This window comes from Miscanthus floridulus, chromosome 8 (genome assembly GCF_019320115.1).
Source record: "Miscanthus floridulus cultivar M001 chromosome 8, ASM1932011v1, whole genome shotgun sequence".
Taxonomy (NCBI): Eukaryota; Viridiplantae; Streptophyta; class Magnoliopsida; order Poales; family Poaceae; genus Miscanthus; species Miscanthus floridulus.
Window position 1 is genome coordinate 56234577 of NC_089587.1, and position 19317 is coordinate 56253893.

Here is a 19317-nt window from a genome sequence, read left to right on the forward strand (position 1 = left end):
GGATTATATCCATCAGAGTTCAAATAAAATATTACAAACCAAGTCGAATGTGCGGAAGCAACATAGTTTACTACATAACTTCATAGTTTTCAAATACATTGCCAAGTCTGAGTCATGTCCCACAAAAGCATCATCAGGTACGAGAACTAGGAGAGACCGCGCACAACGGTCTAGTCTTCATCCCCAGCTGGGAGAAGACAGTACTTGCAGCAACCAAAGTAGAACTGGTCATCTGCAACAGGTAGGAGATAAACCCTGAGTACGAGAAGGTACTTAGCTAGACTTACCTGTCAAAACCAGAAATAAAAGACACCAAGGGTCATGCAAGGTTTTTGAGGTGGGCTAGCTGGACACAGTTGCATAAAAGAGCTTATGAATATAGTAACCAATTTAAACTTCGCATCAAGTTTATCATCATTTACCTGTCCACTAGATTTGCACATGTACTAGAGCACTCACTTATTAGGAGCGATCAATATTAACCATAGCAGGTATAATAAGGCTGTCGTCATCATATCATCATTTCCGAACCATTAGGTTATTTAGTGTATCTACTTTAGAGATAAGCTCGTCAAGTTCTCACTAACCGGGAGAGACGGCGACTCGAATCGAATTACAACTCAGCTGAGGGGGTATTCCTAACTCTCACCCTGGCATACTTAGCAAGGGTAGCCGTGGGTTACCTTTGGGACAACTCAGGAACCAAATTCGCGGGTTCGATCAGCGGCAGCACTCTCAGGGATTACCCTTCTGCCAGGACGATCAGGACTTTTAAATCACCTGCCCTTGGACTCACGCCTACGGCTCCCTTCCGAGGCGCACTTTATACTTATCGACTCCCGGCCTGAGGTGAGCTACTCGGCTTCGCGGTCGGTCTTCGGACACGGCCAACTAAAAGAGAGGCATGCGTTCAACATGAACAGGAAAGGCTCCAAGATTCAGTCCTTAATCGACACAGACGGAGTCACTACAAACCGGCAAGCCTCCGTCCGGTCTTCATTTCAAATTAAGACTGGTTCTTTTCCACGATAGCAAATATAGCCAACCGTGCCATATGTATCTTTCTATATCTCGCAGGTGACTGGAAATCACCTGACTTCTACCGTGTTTAAGCAGGGCTAAGCACTACACGAGCCTGAGCTACATAGGATTCAGGGTAACAATATCTGAACAATGATTGAATAACAAATGCAGCAAGTGTTTGCATCCAACACCTAAACTTAATGCAACAATATATATATATATATATATATATATATATATATATATATATGTAACAATAATACTATAACTGCATTTCGGAAATTAGGAGGCTTAATATGCTCCGGGGCTTGCCTTTCACAAAGTTGCACGGACGGTGATCCGGGCACTCAACGGCGACCTTGTCTGGCACTTCTCCTGAAGGCTGCACCTCCTAAACCTCCGGTGTCGGCTGCTGCTGCTCGCTCGGTTCCTCGAATTCCAGCAGGGTTACTCCCTCCGGTACACCTATTGCATGCCGATGCACGAGATAAATATCATGGATGCATAAGGAATGACATGATGCTCATGATGAATGAATCACAGTAAGTGTTTACGAAAGCATCACTGGACACTCGTTTACCGAGTAAGAATAGTTCTATTCAAATCACTTTAAAACAGGTATCTAACTTAACTTGAAGAACAAGATCAACTTACCTAACTTGCATAACCTAAGATAAAGATGCTCATCTTCAGTTAAAGGCCTAACACCTAGGAACATTACCACAAGTTTAGGAAATATTTAAGGCATACTTAAATCAAAGTTAAGGTTTTACATGCAACGAGTGGTTCCTTAATTCAATCATAACCAGAGTTCTATAAATCCAAATGACTTGCATGAGGACATTCTGGAAAGCTTATGAAATTCTCTACAAATCATTTGTAAACATCAAGCATGATTCTTACGTTAACCAAATCGAATTCCAGTAAACCTAGAATCTGTCCAGAATAACAGGGTTACTAACTTAATTATTTAATGATGATGCAAAAGCATAATTGGACCAAACCAAGTTTACCAACATGTTTTGCATACTAGAGAAACATTAGAAAGTATAGTGCCAACTTCTAAATAAATTATTTAATATCCTTTTCAAATTTATTTAGTTAATTAGGTGATTAAAGCAATATATAGAAAAACTATTCAGAAAAATCTACAAAAATTCCAATAGCTATCTCATGCTTCACATAGACTACCATAAAAATTTCAAAGCCATTGGGCAAGCAGAACTTGCTGTATCCAAAATAACAGGTGGCATATCTATTTTTAGCATAATTAGGAAACCCTAATGAAAAGTGTCAAGCAACAGATTTCATATTTTTCCTAGCATCATTCTAGCTTAAGAATAGCACTCACCAAATTTTACCTTTACTGGATCTATAGAAAAATTATGAAAATTCACACAAGATCCATCCATGCAAACAAGAGAATTTTATATCTCCTACATACAGTGTCCAAAATATATGAAATTTTAACTACAAGCTATTCATGATATGAGCAGTACACCATAAAATTCCATGCCATTTGGAGCTACATAGAAAAAGATATAATTATCCCTAATTCCTCCATGATTAAAAGAGATAAATAGAAACTCCCATTTTCATAACAGAACATGGCATAAATCATATTTTTAATATAAACTAGACATTATCATGAACTCAGCAAAATTGGAACCACATCATTTGAATCTATCAACTAGGAGATACATATTTTTGAATATCTATACAAATCTGTGAAAAGAATAAAACAAAAACAAAATTTGAAACCCTACTCTACTGGCTGGGCCGGCCCGAACAGATCCGGCGGCCCACAACACACGCGCTGGCGCGGCCCAAAACACGGCGCAGCCCACGCTGGCTCCCGCCTTGGCATCGGCGACTGGCAAAAGGGGCCCGCGCGTCAGCGAGAGAAACAGGGGAGGAAGAAAAGGGCGGCGGCGAAGCTCGTCGCCGGTGACTCCTCCGGCCTGTCCAGCAGTACTACGATGTTCACCTCGTCCGTGCGCATCTAGCGGTGCCCTCAATCGAAGCTATTGCTGCGGCTACTGAGGGTGGTGACGACCACGGCGGCGCATGGCCACGGCATGGCCGGCTCCGGCGAGACTACTGTGTCATGGTCCTATCGGTTGACCCTACGAGCATCAGTAGCGTCCACAGCACCTAGCGCAAGGGAGAGAAGGGATGGCAAGGGCGCGAGGACAGTTGGCCATGTGGAGCGCCAACTTCAGCGAGGTTAGCCATGGCGGCGGTGGAAGAAACGATGAATTCGCCCTTACCAAGGCTCAAGTGGACCGACTGAACGGTGGAGGTGGTAGAGGGGATCACGGCGAGGCTAGGAGCAAGATGGCCGGCGCGTTTTTGCAGTGACGAGCGTGCACGACGACGGCGACGCTCGGTCGGAAATGGAGGGCGGCTGTGGCTTGGCGCTACGCGCGGTGAAGGCGAGAGAGAGGCAAATGGAGCTGGCGAGTGCGTCGGGCAGGCGCTGGCCTTCTTCTAGAGCGCGGACGTGCGACGTGGTGGCATCGGCAGAGCATGAGCACCACGCGGCGAGCAGCCCCTACGCCGGTCGGCCACGGCGGCTCTGAACGTTTTCTAAAACTTTTCGATTCAGTGCTCGATGACTATGACTGACAGCGCGACTTCAACATGTCGATACGGCTAAACGATTGATCCAATGCAAAAACTGTGTACATGAAAAATGTAGGCCTACCATCCATCTACAACTTGTTTCAAGGACCATCATCTAAATCGCCATGGATCAAAAGTTACATCAAGCCAAAGATGGCTCAATCAAACTGAAAATGGATTATGACTTAGCAATTTTTCCAAGTGTGAAATCAGCATGGAATTCTAACTTGTGGGCCATGTTTGAGCATGTTCTAGCCATTTTCATGAGATGATCATAAAACAACTTTTGTTCCTTGATAAATTAGCTACAACTTTGGTAAAGAGTGCACAGCCATGCAAGATCTCTAAGTTGGACTTTTGAATCAGTCAAACAGTGTCACTCTAAGGGTCATTCAAAGTCAAACCTCTCCCAAAGGGCAATTTTGTCATTTTGATCTACATGAACAATGTCCAAACAATTACCCTAAGTGTAGTTAAGGTGTATTAGACCATGATCAACCACTTTACACAAATGCAAATGCCAATTTCTAATGATCACATGTGATGAAGCACAAAACAAGCAATTCACCCAAATGTTGCAATTCAATGTTTCACATGTTTCATGACTTCGTTGTTATTTTATACTTGTCACATTACTACCATGTTGCCATGTTTCAAGGTATGAGAAATTCATGTTGCATTCACATGTTGCACTATTACCATTCATAAGCAATCAAGTATGAAACAAACATAATTTGCGAATGTTGCATATGTATGTTTTAGTGATAATGACATGATGACATGGATGATGCATATGTTTATGAAATGAAATGGAATTATGTGGAAGCCAAACACCTAGGGTGTTACAGCCCTCCCCCCTTAGAAAAATCTCGTCCCGAGATTTGGAAAGCGTACCAATCAGTATAGAAAGCCGGATATTTTTCCTTTAAATAATCTTCCCGCTCCCAGGTTGCATCCCGTTCACTATGATTACTCCAAACTACCTTGTACAACTTAACTACTCGCGTACGAGTCACTCTTTCTTGAGTATCCAGAACTTGCACGGGCTTCTCCTCATAAGAAAGATCATATTTCAAGTTGACTTTCCTTGTTGCTATTCTTTCCTTGGAAATACGAAGACACTTCTTCAGCTGGGACACATGGAATACCAGGAATATAGCTCCCATCTCACGTGGTAGATTGAGTTTATAGGCTACTCTTCCACTTTTCTCAATAATGTAGTAAGGTCCAACATATCGAGGCTCAAGCTTCCTTTTGATTCCAAAATGTTTTACTCCTTTCATAGGGGATAACTTCAGATAAACATGGTCACCTACTTCAAACTCAATAGGTTTTCTTCTCTTATCAGCATAGCTCTTTTGTCTAGCCTGAGCGGTAGTCATATTCTTCTGTATGGTTCAGACTTGCTCTTTGGCTTCTTTTACAAAATCAATACCATAGAATCTTCTTTCTCTGGGTTCCACCTAGTTCAAAGGAGTTCTACACTTGCGGCCATAAAGAGCTTCAAAAGGAGCCATTTTGATACTCTCTTGATAACTGTTGTTATAAGAGAATTCAGCGAGAGGCAACCAGTCCTCCCAAGAGCCTTTGCAAGAGATAAGACAAGCTCTTAGCATGTCTTCAAGAATTTGATTAACACGCTCAGTCTATCCTGATATTTGCGGATGATAGGTAGAACTGCGGATTAGATGAGTGCCAAGATTCTGATGTAAGTACTCCCAAAAGCGAGCCGTGAATTGTGGTCCTCTATCTAAAACAATGGATTTGGGTACACCATGGAGGCGTACCACTTGTTGAAAATAAATCTCAGCATAATTGTGAGGGTGATAGGTAGACTTGACTAGAATAAAGTGAGCGGATTTAGTTAGATGATCTACGATAACCCAGATGGAATCACAACCCTTTTTGGTAGTGGGTAATCCAACAATGAAATCCATGCTAATTTCTTCCCACTTCTAGCCAGGAATAGAGAGTGGCTACAATAATCCAGGCCTCATGTGAATAGCCTTGACTCTGCAACAGTTATCACACCTTGCCATGTAGGCTACGATTTCTTTCTTCATCTTGGTCCACCAATAATACAGCTTGAGATCTTGATACATTTTACTGCTACCAGGATGGATGGACAATTTAGAAGAATGGGCTTTAGCCATAATTTGATTTCTAAGTTCTTTGTCTTTGGGTACCACAAGCCTATCATTAAACCAAAGAATTCCTTTGTCATCGACCCTAAAGTGCTTGGTCTCTTGATATTTCATCTTTCGCTTGATATGAAACACACCCACATCAGTCTTCTGGAGTTCGATAATTCGACTTCTAAGAGAGCAATCCACAGTGATATTGTGGAGTACTACAGGATGAAGGAGGTGTGCCAGATGAAAGTCTTCACTAACTAAGAAATTGCAATGGGCCTTTCTGCTTAAGGCATCAGCAACCACATTCGCCTTGCCAGGATAGTAGTGTACTTGAAGGTTGTAGTCTTTGATTAATTCTAACCATCGTCGTTGACGCATGTTCAACTTGGGTTGAGTAAAGATGTACTTGAGACTTTTATGGTTAGTATAGATGTTGCACACATTACCCAGCAAGTAATGTCTCCAAATCTTCAGGGCATGAACAACCGTAGCTAGCTCTAAGTCATGGGTTGGATAATTGATTTCATGCTTTCGAAGCTGGCGTGAAGCATAAGTAATGACCCGACCCTCCTGCATAAGAACACACCCCAAACCGGTGCCACATGCATCACAGTAGACATCAAAAGGCTTCTCGATGTCAGGTTGTGCCAATACAGGAGCAGATGTTAGTAAGGTCCGCAAAGTGTGAAAAGCCTCTTCACACTTCGGAGTCCACACAAACTTCTCATCATATTTTTGAAGTAGGTATGAGAAATTCATGTTGCATTCACATGTTGCACTATTACCATTCATAAGCAATCAAGTATGAAACAAACATAATTTGCGAATGTTGCATATGTATGTTTCAGTGATAATGACATGATGACATGGATGATGTATATGTTTATGAAATGAAATGCAATTATATGGAAGCCAAACACCTAGGGTGTTACAGTTCTTGGCTGGCACAAGTTTTTATACTAATATAAGACACAAACATTCCATATAAAGGCATGCATGTTAAGTCCTGTAAATAAATGTATATCCAACCAAAATAGTCGTTTTCGGATCGAAAAGAAGAGAGATTGAAGAACATTGTTTATCTTGGAAATCGAGCCGATCAGGTGGTCTGTGGCCCGGGACCGTCGGTATCAAGTATCAGTTGCTTGAGTTGTCTCAGAGGTGGGTCTTCTCGGGTGAACTAGTGGCGTCTGTAATGGTCTAGCTTAGAGCTAGCTTATGAATTTTTTAATTATTAAATAGTGTAAAAGATAAGAGACTAGCGTGAATTCAAGAGATAATCTCACGCACTTTAAGATGCAATCCTCTCCCACAGTACGAAGTGCCGCTTGGTCTCTCTCCACCATATTTATTAGCTTAGAGCTAGTACTAGCTCATATAGTTGGAGACGCCCTAACGATCTTGAGGTGAAGGTTGTCAGCTTTTGCACAGCACAGATGAACTGTTGGCGGGGTAGTGCTTTGGTCACATCGTCATCGTCTCACGGACCCGGGCAACAACGTCGTCATCGTCTCATCAACGATGTAGTCATGGTACAAGAGTTGTCCATAAGTAATACTCCTTCCGTAGATAAAAGAATGCAACTATAGAATCCGTCAAATCAGTTCAAATTTGACCAAGTTCATAGTATAGCATTTATGTCTCCAAATAATTTATTATAAAAATATATTCTATAACTAATCTAATGATACTTATTTTATATCATGAATTTAGTCAAAGTTTAAATTATCTGACTTTTCAAAAAACGAGAATTGTGTTCTTTTGTAGACAGAGGGGATATAACTTAATATAGTTTCAGCAACATGTAAAGAGGAGAGGTGTATCGGACCGGACCGCTAAAAGACCAAACCAGAGTCTGGTCCGATTCACTTAAAAGGCCATCTATACAACCAGCTGGTTTTTTGTCGACCGGTGAACCGGGTAGTTCCATGTGAACCAGGCCGGTTTGGTATTGGTGACGCGCGTGCAGTGTACTCCAGGCGGGCTGGCTGGTCCGTGCCTCCGTAGGTGGCGTGCGCTGTGCGCCTGCCGTGGGTAGGCCTCGCCGGGCCCCACCTGCCTCCTACGGTCAAAAGCCACTGGATTCGTAGTTTCGTACTCGGCACAGTCGATGTATCGTGCACCTGGATATGGTTACTCTTGGCCACTCCCCGCTGGATGCTTGTGGACTTTTTTAATGTCATTATTTTATATATTTTCATATCAGTTCCAAATTATGCAAAAAAATTATTTATTGTTATTATCTCAATGAGTTTTTTTATAATGGTGACTTAATTTCAATATTTGAGATTTTTTTTAACGGTGATTTTTTTTGAAACGAATCAAGCAGGAAAGTTATCAATTTATATTTAAAAGAAGAAAACTCAGATTAGGTAAATACAACAGAGCAACAAAGACCCCTAAAGAGTCAAGCAACGAGCACCACAACAACAAAGAGATTACTAACAACAGAGAGGAAAAAAAACTCGGGCCGTTAATATTTGAGTTATCATTTTGTAAGGGCTTCATATATTATCTTTTCATGCTTATTTTTGACATATCTTGTAAATCAACTCTAGAGCACCAAAACCTATAGAACTTGTTAAATTAAGACCTGTCTTGGTTTAACGCATTATGAAATGTTGTGTTTTTTACCAGCTTATTCGCATATACGATCAATTTATATGTTGCTGATTATCTGTTATATATCATTATATTGCACCGTTTGAAGTATTTGTGGACGGTTCAATTCATCTAGTTCAAAACTATTGAACCGACGGTTCAATCGGTTCTTAACAGTTGGACTAGTAAACCAGCAAACCTCGTCGGTTTGATCTTCGGCCAGTTCTAATAACTATGACTGCTATTAAGAGGGGAAAAATGAAAGGTACCTACATATAAGATTGTCCGATCTTAGCTTGTGCTCCCATGAGATCCTTCTTTCTGCATTCTGCATCGGCCTTGTTTAGTTGCCAAACTTTGGATGTGCAAAGTTGGCAAAATGTACTGTAGCGCCACTGTAGCATTTCGTTTCTATTTGGTAATAATTGTTCAACCGTTGACTAATTAGGCTCAAAATGTTCGTGTCGCAAAGTACAACCAAACTGTGCAATTAGCTTTTAATTTCGGCTACTTTTAGTATTCCATGCATGTACCGCAAGTTTGATGTGACGGAGAATCTTCTTTTTGCATAGTGCCAAAGTTAGGAGTTTGGGAGGAACTAAACAAGGGCCTGGTTTTTTATGGGATTCAGTTCAGGTACGGCGCGGAAGACGATGAACGACTCTACCACAGCTGGCCTGTGCGTCGCCTCCGCGGTCATCGCGGTCACCGTCTCCCTCACCGCAGCCGCCGCCGATCCCCTCGAACAAGACCCCTGCCTGCTGGGCTTCGCTCTAGCACTGTGCATGGTATTCCACGGTGGCATGGCGTTCGTGTTCCGTGATCTTGGCCCCAGCGGCCAACCGACGACGTGGCCTACCTAGCACCAGTGGCGGAGCTCGACGATTTTGACGGCTAGGGCCACCGTCAAAGTGTTTATATGTTCCGCACCGGGTTAAAATACTAACCACACCGGTCCTAATAACAATACATAACAAACTAGCTTATAAATGCAAAATTTTAGATGGTACCTCAATTCCATGCCTGAATACAAAACACATTTTTTTAGAAAATGTCTTCATCTTTGATGCTTGCAAAGATATCTAGTTAAATATTAAAATAGAACTTAGATTTGAGAACAGGAAAGAATTACCGAGGCTTAGTCAATTGATCCTCATGCAATCGGCAAGTAAATAGTCTAGCAGAGCACAGAGGCACAGAGATAGAGGCGCCTGTGGCCTGCGCCTTCCTGTTGCATTGTGCTGCAGTGCTGGTGCCGTCTGCTTGTGCCAAGATGCTGGCTTGCCGGACGCAGGCGCCGTCTAGTGCGGTCGTCCGGGTCGCAACTACGGCCAGGCCTAGGCGGCCGTCGCCGTGCTGGGCGGCAGGAGCAATGGCGTCGAGGCCAGGAGGACTGGTGCGTGGAGGACCAGTGCCCGGCGAGACCGCGGGAGGACGGCAGGCAACGGGCGAAGGCCAAGGGTGGACCGGCGCTAGGGTTAGCAGCGACTCAAAACGCGGAGTCAGAGAGGAAGAGGAACGGAAGAATAGAGGGGTGAAGGGTCGAGATGGCGACTAGAGGGGGGTGAATAGTCCTTTTTGAAACTTAATCATGTTGGCTAACCGAAACAAGTGCGTAATTAAAACTATCGGTCTAGCCAAGACTACACCCCTCTATATATATTCACTAGCACCTTGCAAAGATACTAATTATGCAACTAAGGTGCCGGGCTAGCTAGAGCTCTCCTAAACAATTCTAGGAGCAAGGTTACACAAACCTATGCCACTAGTACTTTAAGCGACAAGGGAGCTCCTACACATGCTAGTAAGCAAAAGCACAAAGCTAACTAAGCTCACTAGCAATGCTCAATAACAAGGCAACCAATGCCTAATTAGAGAGCGCAAATACTTAGCTACACAAACTAAGCAATGTGACTAACAAGGTTACTAAAACCAAATTAGGCACGCAAAGGAGCTACTTCTATGCTACACAAGCAAGAAGGTAATTAGCAAGCTACACAAGCTATCTAATTACAAGAGCAACTACACAAGCTTAATATGTATAAAAGTAATTGCAAGCTTGTGTAATGGGGATGCAAACCAACGGGAAGAACAAGGTTGACACGATGATTTTTCTCCCGAGGTTCACGTGTTTGCCAACACGCTAGTCCCCGTTGTGTCGACCGCTCACTTGGTGGTTCGGCGGCTAATTAGCATCACTCGCTAAGCCCGCACGTCGGGCGCCGCAAGAACCTACCCCTTGAATGAGGGTAGCTCAATGATACGCTTTACTAGAGTTGCTCTTCGCGGCTCCTGCGGGGCGAGCACAATGTCCCTCACAAGCTCTTCTCCGGAGCACCGCATAAGCTTCTTGCGCGCTTCGACGGAGACCACCACCAAGCTGTCTAGGAGGTGGCAACCTCCAAGAGTAACAAGCACCACTGGCTTGCAACTCGATCACCTAGTGCCACTCGATGCAACCTCACGATGCAATCGCACTAGAATCGCTCACTCACACAATCGAATGATCACTATCAAGTATATGTGTGATGGAGGGCTCCCAAGCACTCACAAGCATGGACACTAAGTCCCTTGAGGTGCTCCACACCAGCCATGGCCGAAGGCCACTTCTATTTATAGCCCCAAGGGCTAAACTAGCCGTTACCCCTTCACTGGGCAACGGTCGGGCTGACCGGACGCTCCGGTCGTGTTGATCGGACGTTGGACCTCAGCGTCCGGTTGCTTGTAGACGGCCACGTGTCCCGATTCCAACGGTCACTTGACCTGATCGGACGCAGCAGCTTTCAACTGACCGGATGCTGAACCCCCAGCGTCCAGTCGTTTCCAGTAAGGTACCGACCTCGACCGGACGCATCCGGTCACACTTGATTGGACGCAGCCAGCGTCTGGTCACACTCTAGCTTCTGCGTCATCGTACGTTAGCCTGACCGGACGCAGCCTGCCAGCGTCCGGTGCTTTTAGACCTAGCGTCCGGTCAGTTGACCGACGCCAGCGTCTTCGCGATCAGCTCGTTTTCACTTCTAACTTCTTCACCCTTGCTCCAATGTGCTAACCACCAAGAATTTGCATCCGGCGCAATAGAAAATAGGCATTCCATTTTCCCGAAAGCGCCAAATCCCACCGAGCTTGCTCGGCGGGAGGGAGAGAGGGACCCAAACCCATCTTACCTCTGCAAACACCACCTCCTTTATAAATGTGCCAACACCACCAAGTGTACACCACCATGTGTAAGTGTGTTAGCATTTTCACAATCATTTCCCAAAGGATGTTAGCCACTCAACTTGCCACGCCACTCGATCCTAGCGACAATGCAAAGTTAGATCACTCGAGTGGCACTAGATGACCGATATGCAAACAAGTTTGCCCCTCTTGATAGTACGGCCATCTATCCTAAATCCGGTCATAAACTTCTCTACACACCTATGACCGGTGAAATGAAATGCCCTAGGTTATACCTTTGCCTTGCGCATTCCATTCCATCTCCTTCAATGTCGATGCAACACATGCACCAACACGATCAACAATGATATGATCCACTTTATATCATCACGTGATCATATTGGTTCATCGATCTTGACTTTACTTGCTCTTCACCGTTGCCATCGTCCATCGACGCCAAGTCTTGCTCAAGCTTCACCGCCACGCGGTCCATCACTCCAAAGCCTTCGACTTGCCCTTCACGCTTGCAACCGGTCCATCAAGCCAAGTCTTGTCTTGATCTTCTCCACCTTGATCACATGACTCAATGTCATGTCTCATGTGCATTTAAGCCCCTTCATCATCACATGTGTGAGCTTTGCAACATCTCCAAGCCATTTTCACCTTCATGGCATATGTTGCTCACACGCATGTACCTGTAGACTAATCACCTGTGTATCTCACATAAACACAATTAGTCCACCTAAGTTGTCACTCAATTATCGAAACCAAACAAGGACCTTTCAAGGGGGCACCGCGCTCGCGATTCGCGTTTGCGCTCTCTGCCTCTCTTCTCTTTGTGCTGGACTGCTGGGCGATTGGGGTGTACACATTTGGCCCAATGTCTAGAACTAAGCCATAAAACTACATATACTATAAGGGACTTTTTGGGCCACGCCTAGGGCCATGGCCCTAGGCCCAAATCCGCCCCTGCCCAGCACCATCTCTGGCTAGACCTAGGTATAGGGCGCGGTTCCTTTGCACTTGAGTCACGTTCCGTCTGGGTAGCCACATCGACGAAAGGTTGCCTCGGTGGATCGTGGCTTGAGTGCGAAGGAGCGGCGCCACACCTAGCTAGGCAGTCAGTTCTCCTACGGTGATGTCAGTTCTCCTACGGTGATGTCAGTTCTCCTACGGTGATGTTGTCCTTTGTGCAATTGTTGCGTGTGTGGACTTCACCTTCCTTTGTTCATGTCTACCAAAGGGTGCCTAGCTGAACTGATTAGGTAGCCTCGGCGATACTTCTCAAGTTCTGAGTTCGACTTCCCGTGGAAGCGAATTTTAAGCTGTGGTTAAAAAAATCCCCCTGTCTGTCCCACGGCCAAAGCACATATCAAAAGGACCGGCCCGGTTCTCATAGGGCAACGGTTCCTCTATGTCAGGGTGAGACAGAGATTCGGAAATTTTCTCGGCCTGTGTGAGAAGACCTCTCTTGTAGCAATGCCCGGGATGGCTTATCCTTCGAGTCGAGTTTTTTTTCACATCTTCATAGTCAGTGGCGGATCAAAAACGGACTGCGCGCCCAGGCTACTGTTGTCTGCTGAGTAGGGGGCGCCGGAGCTTGGGGGTTTAGGGCGGCCGAGGACCGCGGCTACCGGCGGCCGCTGGCCATCACCGGGAGGCGGGCGAGGCCGCGGACAGCCGGGGGGGGGGGGCAGCCGCGCGACTGGCGGGCGGCACCGCGGCAGCCGGCGAGGGCAGAGCGATACAGGACGAGGCGAGGAGGAGCCGAGGAAGGTGGATGGATGGAGGGCGCGCATGCGGAGGCCGGAGTCGGAGCGGGCAGGGGCGCCGTCGCGAGTCCCTGCTAGGGGTCGCGGGCGCGGTTCCTTGAGAGGCGAGTCGGGTTGCTGCAGGCGACGGCCAGGGCTAAGGGTGGAGACGGCTGGGCTGTCCTCATCTCGGGGTGGGCTATTGGGCTGGAGCGCCTTTTTATGTGGGCTATTGGGCCTCGCAGCCTGGGCAGCACGGGACCCAAATCCGACTTCACATAGAACATGCTGTTGTCATAATAATAGTTAATAAGAATAATAAAGTGACAAATTTTACATCTTTGACGACATATATGTCTGTTTACGTTGGCTATATATGTGGAAGTGTGGACAGACAAATGCTAATAATCGTTGGTACCATTCACAAGTTTCTGCTGCATCTATTCACCGATGTGGTTCAGTGTTTTAATTCAACTATCGCAGTCCAACGACGAGCTCTTCGAGGCTGGGCCAACGCGCTTAACATCGAAGCACTATGCGCGCTCTTTCTGGACGAAAACGGGTCACGCAGGCAGCAGCGGAGACGAAAGCCACTTTCTTAGGCTGCATCGTTGCCCATATCTTGGTTGTCTATCTTTTATGAAATACCAAAACTTAAATATGTGTGTGCTAAGACAGTTCAGCTTTTGGTTGTAATTCTGTAGACCTTCTAGAGCGCTCGCCTATAGACCTCCTAGGACGTTCGTTTGAAGCATGTCGTTTGGATGATTAAACTCCTATCTTAATTTCAATGATGCACAAATCTTTTGCATATTAAAAAAACTATCGCAATCAAGTGAGCTTTTTTGCAGATCGATGACCCCACAAGTGGTGCTCCGATCCAATAAGCAAACGTGCCTTATTAGCTGCTCTCCCACCATAACGAACGGCCTAGCAGAAACGCGCCGTGTGACACCCCGGTGTTACGATCTTATTTAGCGCCGTGATTTAGGACTAAGTCAAATTTTCAAAACAAGTTTCTCAGAATTTTTGATTTAAAACGTACTTGCCGTGATGAGGGAATCGTGTGTGACTTAGTTTCGTGGACTCAAATCAATGCTCAAGTTAAATTACGTAGTACGTAGAAATATTTAGGAGTATCCGATAACGATTCTAGCAAATAAGTATCGAACGGCTTGTTTAATTGATTAAGCATAAAAATTAACTTTTATAAATAAAATAAAATCCATTAATAAATAGAACGATATATATATATAGTGTTTGAATCGAATTTAAATTTGAGCTTTGCTGAAATTTTTCTATGCCTAAACATCACGTAAAGTAATAAACCGTTTTATATATATATATATGTGTGTGTGTGTGTGTTCCGGCAATAACTTTAAATTGAGAACATGTGACTATGCTAGTTGACCTACTCCTCTACGACCTTGTCTACATCTGTATGGTCTCTGTTTGCTCTCTGCACCGCAGCAGTTTTGCTTTGTAGCGAAGGAGCGAGCAGAGGTCCGGCCGGAGGGAGAACGAGCATTTATGACGGCAGTATTTCGCTGCTTTCCTGCTGCCCCCAGGCCCTCTTCCGTGCAAGGCATATGGTGCACTGCGTTATCATTCATCACTCATCTGGTAAAAAAAGAAAAAAAAGAGAAAGGCATCACTGTTCCTGTCACGTCACTCCTTTAGCACCGTGGTAAACATACATGCGTTTACCCGCTGCTGGCTCATTTCTTTTCCTCTGTTCGCCCTGGCAGCCCATGCCCATGCCCTGTCCTCGTGCGCCTGTTTACCTCTATCTGCCCCGGTCTTATCTCTGTCTGTCCTCTGTGACTTTCTCTTCTCTCTCGATAGCGAAGCAGGTAGTCTTGTCCGAATTTTTAATGGGGGCACCAGCAGCTGTGCAGTGCATGTGCTTAGAGGGTGATCAGGAAAGCTAGCGTTTCATCCTTGTCTGCTTTGGATTTTCTCTGCACTGCCGTGTCTCCCGCGGTCTTCCCCTCCTCCTTTTTTTCTGCTACCATGGGTAGAGACGCCACTGCTCTTTGGTGCCCGCGCTGTCTCCACCTCGCGCCCTGCGGCTCCTCGCCATCGCAGCACCACGCCCGAGCCTCCTTCGGCTCCTCGCTCCGCACCTCGCGCGTGGGCCCGTGAAGCTCCGGCGCCCCCCTCGTCTGCTTGCCTCGCGTGAGCTCCCACTAAGCCTGCCCACCGTCGTCGCCCGGTCACTGCGCGCGCCCTCGGTTAGCGCTGCGTCTTCGTCGTGGCCGTGGCTCTGCTCACGGACAGCTTGACCAGCCGTGTCCTGCGCTCTGCCGCTCTCCTTCTCCTCCGCAGTCAACCGCCATGGCCGCACACAGCTTCCGTCCGCCATGGTCGCGTGCCTCGGGTGCGAGTATCGCCGCTGGCCGTCATGTGCCCGCGTGCGTGAGTTTCCGCAGCCGCGCTGGACCGTTCCACCTCCGCGTCTGGCGTCGCCGTGGCCTTGCGCCGAACTGCAACATCGGCGTCCCTCCTCGTTTCTCTCTCGCGCTGCTCGCGCACGCTCCAGCCATGGTCGCCCGGACCTGGTTCGCCCATGATTGGTCCGACTCGAGAAGAGCAGCAGTCATGGCCATCGCTCGTGGAGCCTTGAGCAGAGTCGCCCGACGTTCCTTGCTCACTCTCTGTTCTCTCGGCTGCTCTGCCACCCGGCCAGCGCCGTTGCATGCCGACGCCGCCATCCGAGCGCAACCCCGGCCCACGCTGGTCTTCTGCTCCGACGTTTCCTCTCCAGCACAGCTCCGATGCTGGGCCGCAGCGCATCGCCTGGAGCTAGCCGCGCCACGACAGCTGTTCTCCAGGCGCCATCGCCGCCCGTCGTCATCCGCGCGGTCCCGCCTGCTGACCGTGCCGGTGATGCGCCCCGTCGCCATGGCCGCTGTCGTCGCCGTCCCGGAGCCGTCTGCGTCGTCCCACCCTCGCGCGAGCTCCACGCTGCGCCTGGTAAGCCGAGCCACGGAGCTCCTCGGCCGCTGCCCAGTCCGGCCTCGCCAGCCGCAGCCGCAGCGCCACGGGCTGTCATGGGCCACGCTGCGGGTGTCCGCAGGTGCGCCTTGCCGCCACGCAGCTCCTCTGCCACCGCCGGGCCGCTGGCAGCCGGCCGGCGGAACCGGCCCGATGCCCCCTCCCACTCCTCTGCTCCCGGTGTCCATATGAAGAAGATGACCCTGCTCTCTCTCTTTCACTATGACAGGTGGACCCGTTTGGGCAGCGGGTCCCGCATGTCAGTGCAACCAGTGGCCAAGTTGGGTACGTGTTCGGGTGCATCTAGCGTTTTACTTAGGGTGTAGTTGTTTGCTGTGTAGATTTTTCAGATTAGGTGCTAATCCTCTAAATTCCATATCTCATGCTAGGAGTATCAAAAATTAGTGAGACTAGTTTTGTTAGCTTCTTTATGAGATGCTCTACATGGTAGATCTATAAAATATGCTGGTCCATAAAGGTTTGTATGCTGTGTTAATTAGTCACTAAAAGTGCTTTTAGAAATGCTTTTAATTGACCAGAGCCATATCTTGAGTTATATAAGTACATAAATAGCGAAACTAGTTTTGTTGAGCTCCTAAAATCCTGCCCTGCCTGCTAGTATATTTTGTTCACGTAGTTGGATAATATTCTTAGGAAGCTATATAATTAATTAGAGATAATTAATATTACGAAAAGGTAAACTTGTAGGAATTGGTATGGTAAATTGGTAATAGCGTTAACTCTGAAAATTCAACAGTGGATTTCTTGCAATAATTAGTTGCTAGATAGGCAATGATGTCCTAATCCAAATATAGTAAATCAGATAGAAGGAATAAAGGAACAATGTTGGTTTGTATAACTAAAAACAATTGTGGGGAAATAATGCCTTGTTCGACAACATGGATACGTAGCTAAGTACGGTCATCGTTAGAACTAGCCCGTTAACTCGAGAGGCGTACGTCGTATTTTATGAGTCACGATTTCAGTTGATTAATTACATCTTTGCATTGCATCGCATGCATATCATATAGGTACGATGATGGATCAACGGATCGATCGAAGGATGATTGGGAATCCAAAGATGATGCAATGGGCCTTCTATCCAGTTGATGGTGGATGATCTAAAGATGCAGATACTAACTTTTAATATATCTTACCTAGGCAAGCACCGATGCATAACCCCTACTTTCTGCAGTTTAAATTATATTTGTGCATTAAGTTTTAAGGAGTTGAATGAAACCCACTTGCATATATATCTTTATCCTATGAGTCTTACTAGTATGACATGATCGTGTAGATTGCTCTGCTACAGGACTCTGGTAGAAGTCGAGTGATTGCCTATCACTCGCGAGATATAGAAAATATGTTACTATATGATTATCACCTGGAATATATAAAATGGTGGAAAGGAAAAATGGTGACCGGGCAGGGATATGGTTTGGGTATTGGTGGGTGTAAGAAGTTATGTCGCCGCGGAGGTAGGTCATAGCTTGGTTACACCGTTTTTCCCTGTCTGGTCGGTTAAGGACCGATCGTTGCATATGACTCTAGGCAGGTCACAGACTTTTTATCCTGAGCACATACTTATGTATGGGCACTTGGAAGGCTTGTTGCTCTCTTGTCGCGGATCCGGCTCTTTCCGGACCGACTGTCAGGGTTTGTTTTTGGTGGAGGAGGTCCTTGCACCGCGTTGAGTCCAGGACTCAGGGGCAGGGGCTTGGAGTCCCAGTTTGGACGGGGACCTGGACACCTGGGACAGGAGAGTGATGGGTTGGTCCTGCTTGTGCCCAGGGTACAAGCGGGGCGTGTGTTTTCGGGGTACCCAGCTAGGGGCATTGATTCGCAAATCGCTAGGCTATCCGGTACGGCTTGTCTGCGGTTTAGCATCGTAGTAAGAACTGAAAGATGAAAAATGGAAGATGGACAAAGGAAATCTGATTGCTTATCATCTGCTTGAAAGTAGCACATGTGCTTACATAGAATGATTAGTAAATGAACCAATGCGGCTATTAATAAAAATCGAACATAAGGATGCACGCTTAGTAATGCTTCCTACAAATGCAATAAACCCACGAGCCAGATAGCCTTGCATATTCTTGGAGTCTTTTCTTTTCTCCTGTCGGGTAAGTCTTGCTGAGTACAATTGAGTACTTAGGGTTTTATTCCCCTGTTGCAGGTGACAGGTGGATGCTAGAGCTGACCTTTGTGTGTGGATTCCTCCTGGTGGGCTCAGCGAGGATTTTCTTTACGTTGCGATCGTAGTTGTTATTTATAACTCTCACCAAATGCTTTTATAAATGGAAGTTTAATAATCTGTTGTCGTAGTTTATATATCAATACTTCATCATGTCATTAATAGAGGTTTATTTCCGCTATAACTCTGATCACATGTTTATATTCCGTTGTTCGATTAAATTGTTTACAACTCTGATAATATGATTTTATTCCGTTGTTATGTTAATAATTATTATACTCTGATGTTGTATTAAAAGTGATGTAAGAAATGGTTCCGAATGATGTGAGCTTTATTCTCTCATTTGTGATCCTGATGGCAAAAATGTGGATTTTCGGGTTCTCCCCTGGGGTGTGCCCGACGAAACCGAGTAATTTAGTGTTCTCCCTCGAGTGCTTAGTGTCTAATGGAAGGCAAGCACTCCTGTGAGGCATTAAATTAGGCGGTTCTGCAACATGAAACACTTTAATGCAACATACGTCTAAAGTGGATGAAACATTTAGAACATGGAATTGCAACATGTGTGTGAAACATATGCAACATCGAGATAAAACACTTGCAACATGAAAACACTTATTGCAACATAAAACTGAAACAACTGAAACATTTCGAACATACTCTTGCAGCATATGTGTGAAACATATGCAAAATCCAAATAAGCACACTTGCAACATACGACTAAAAAAACAGATGAAATATTTGGAACGGACGTTTGTAACATACGTGTACAACCATTGCAACATGTGCAACAACACGATATATTTTTGCAGCATCCATATGAAACACTTGCAGC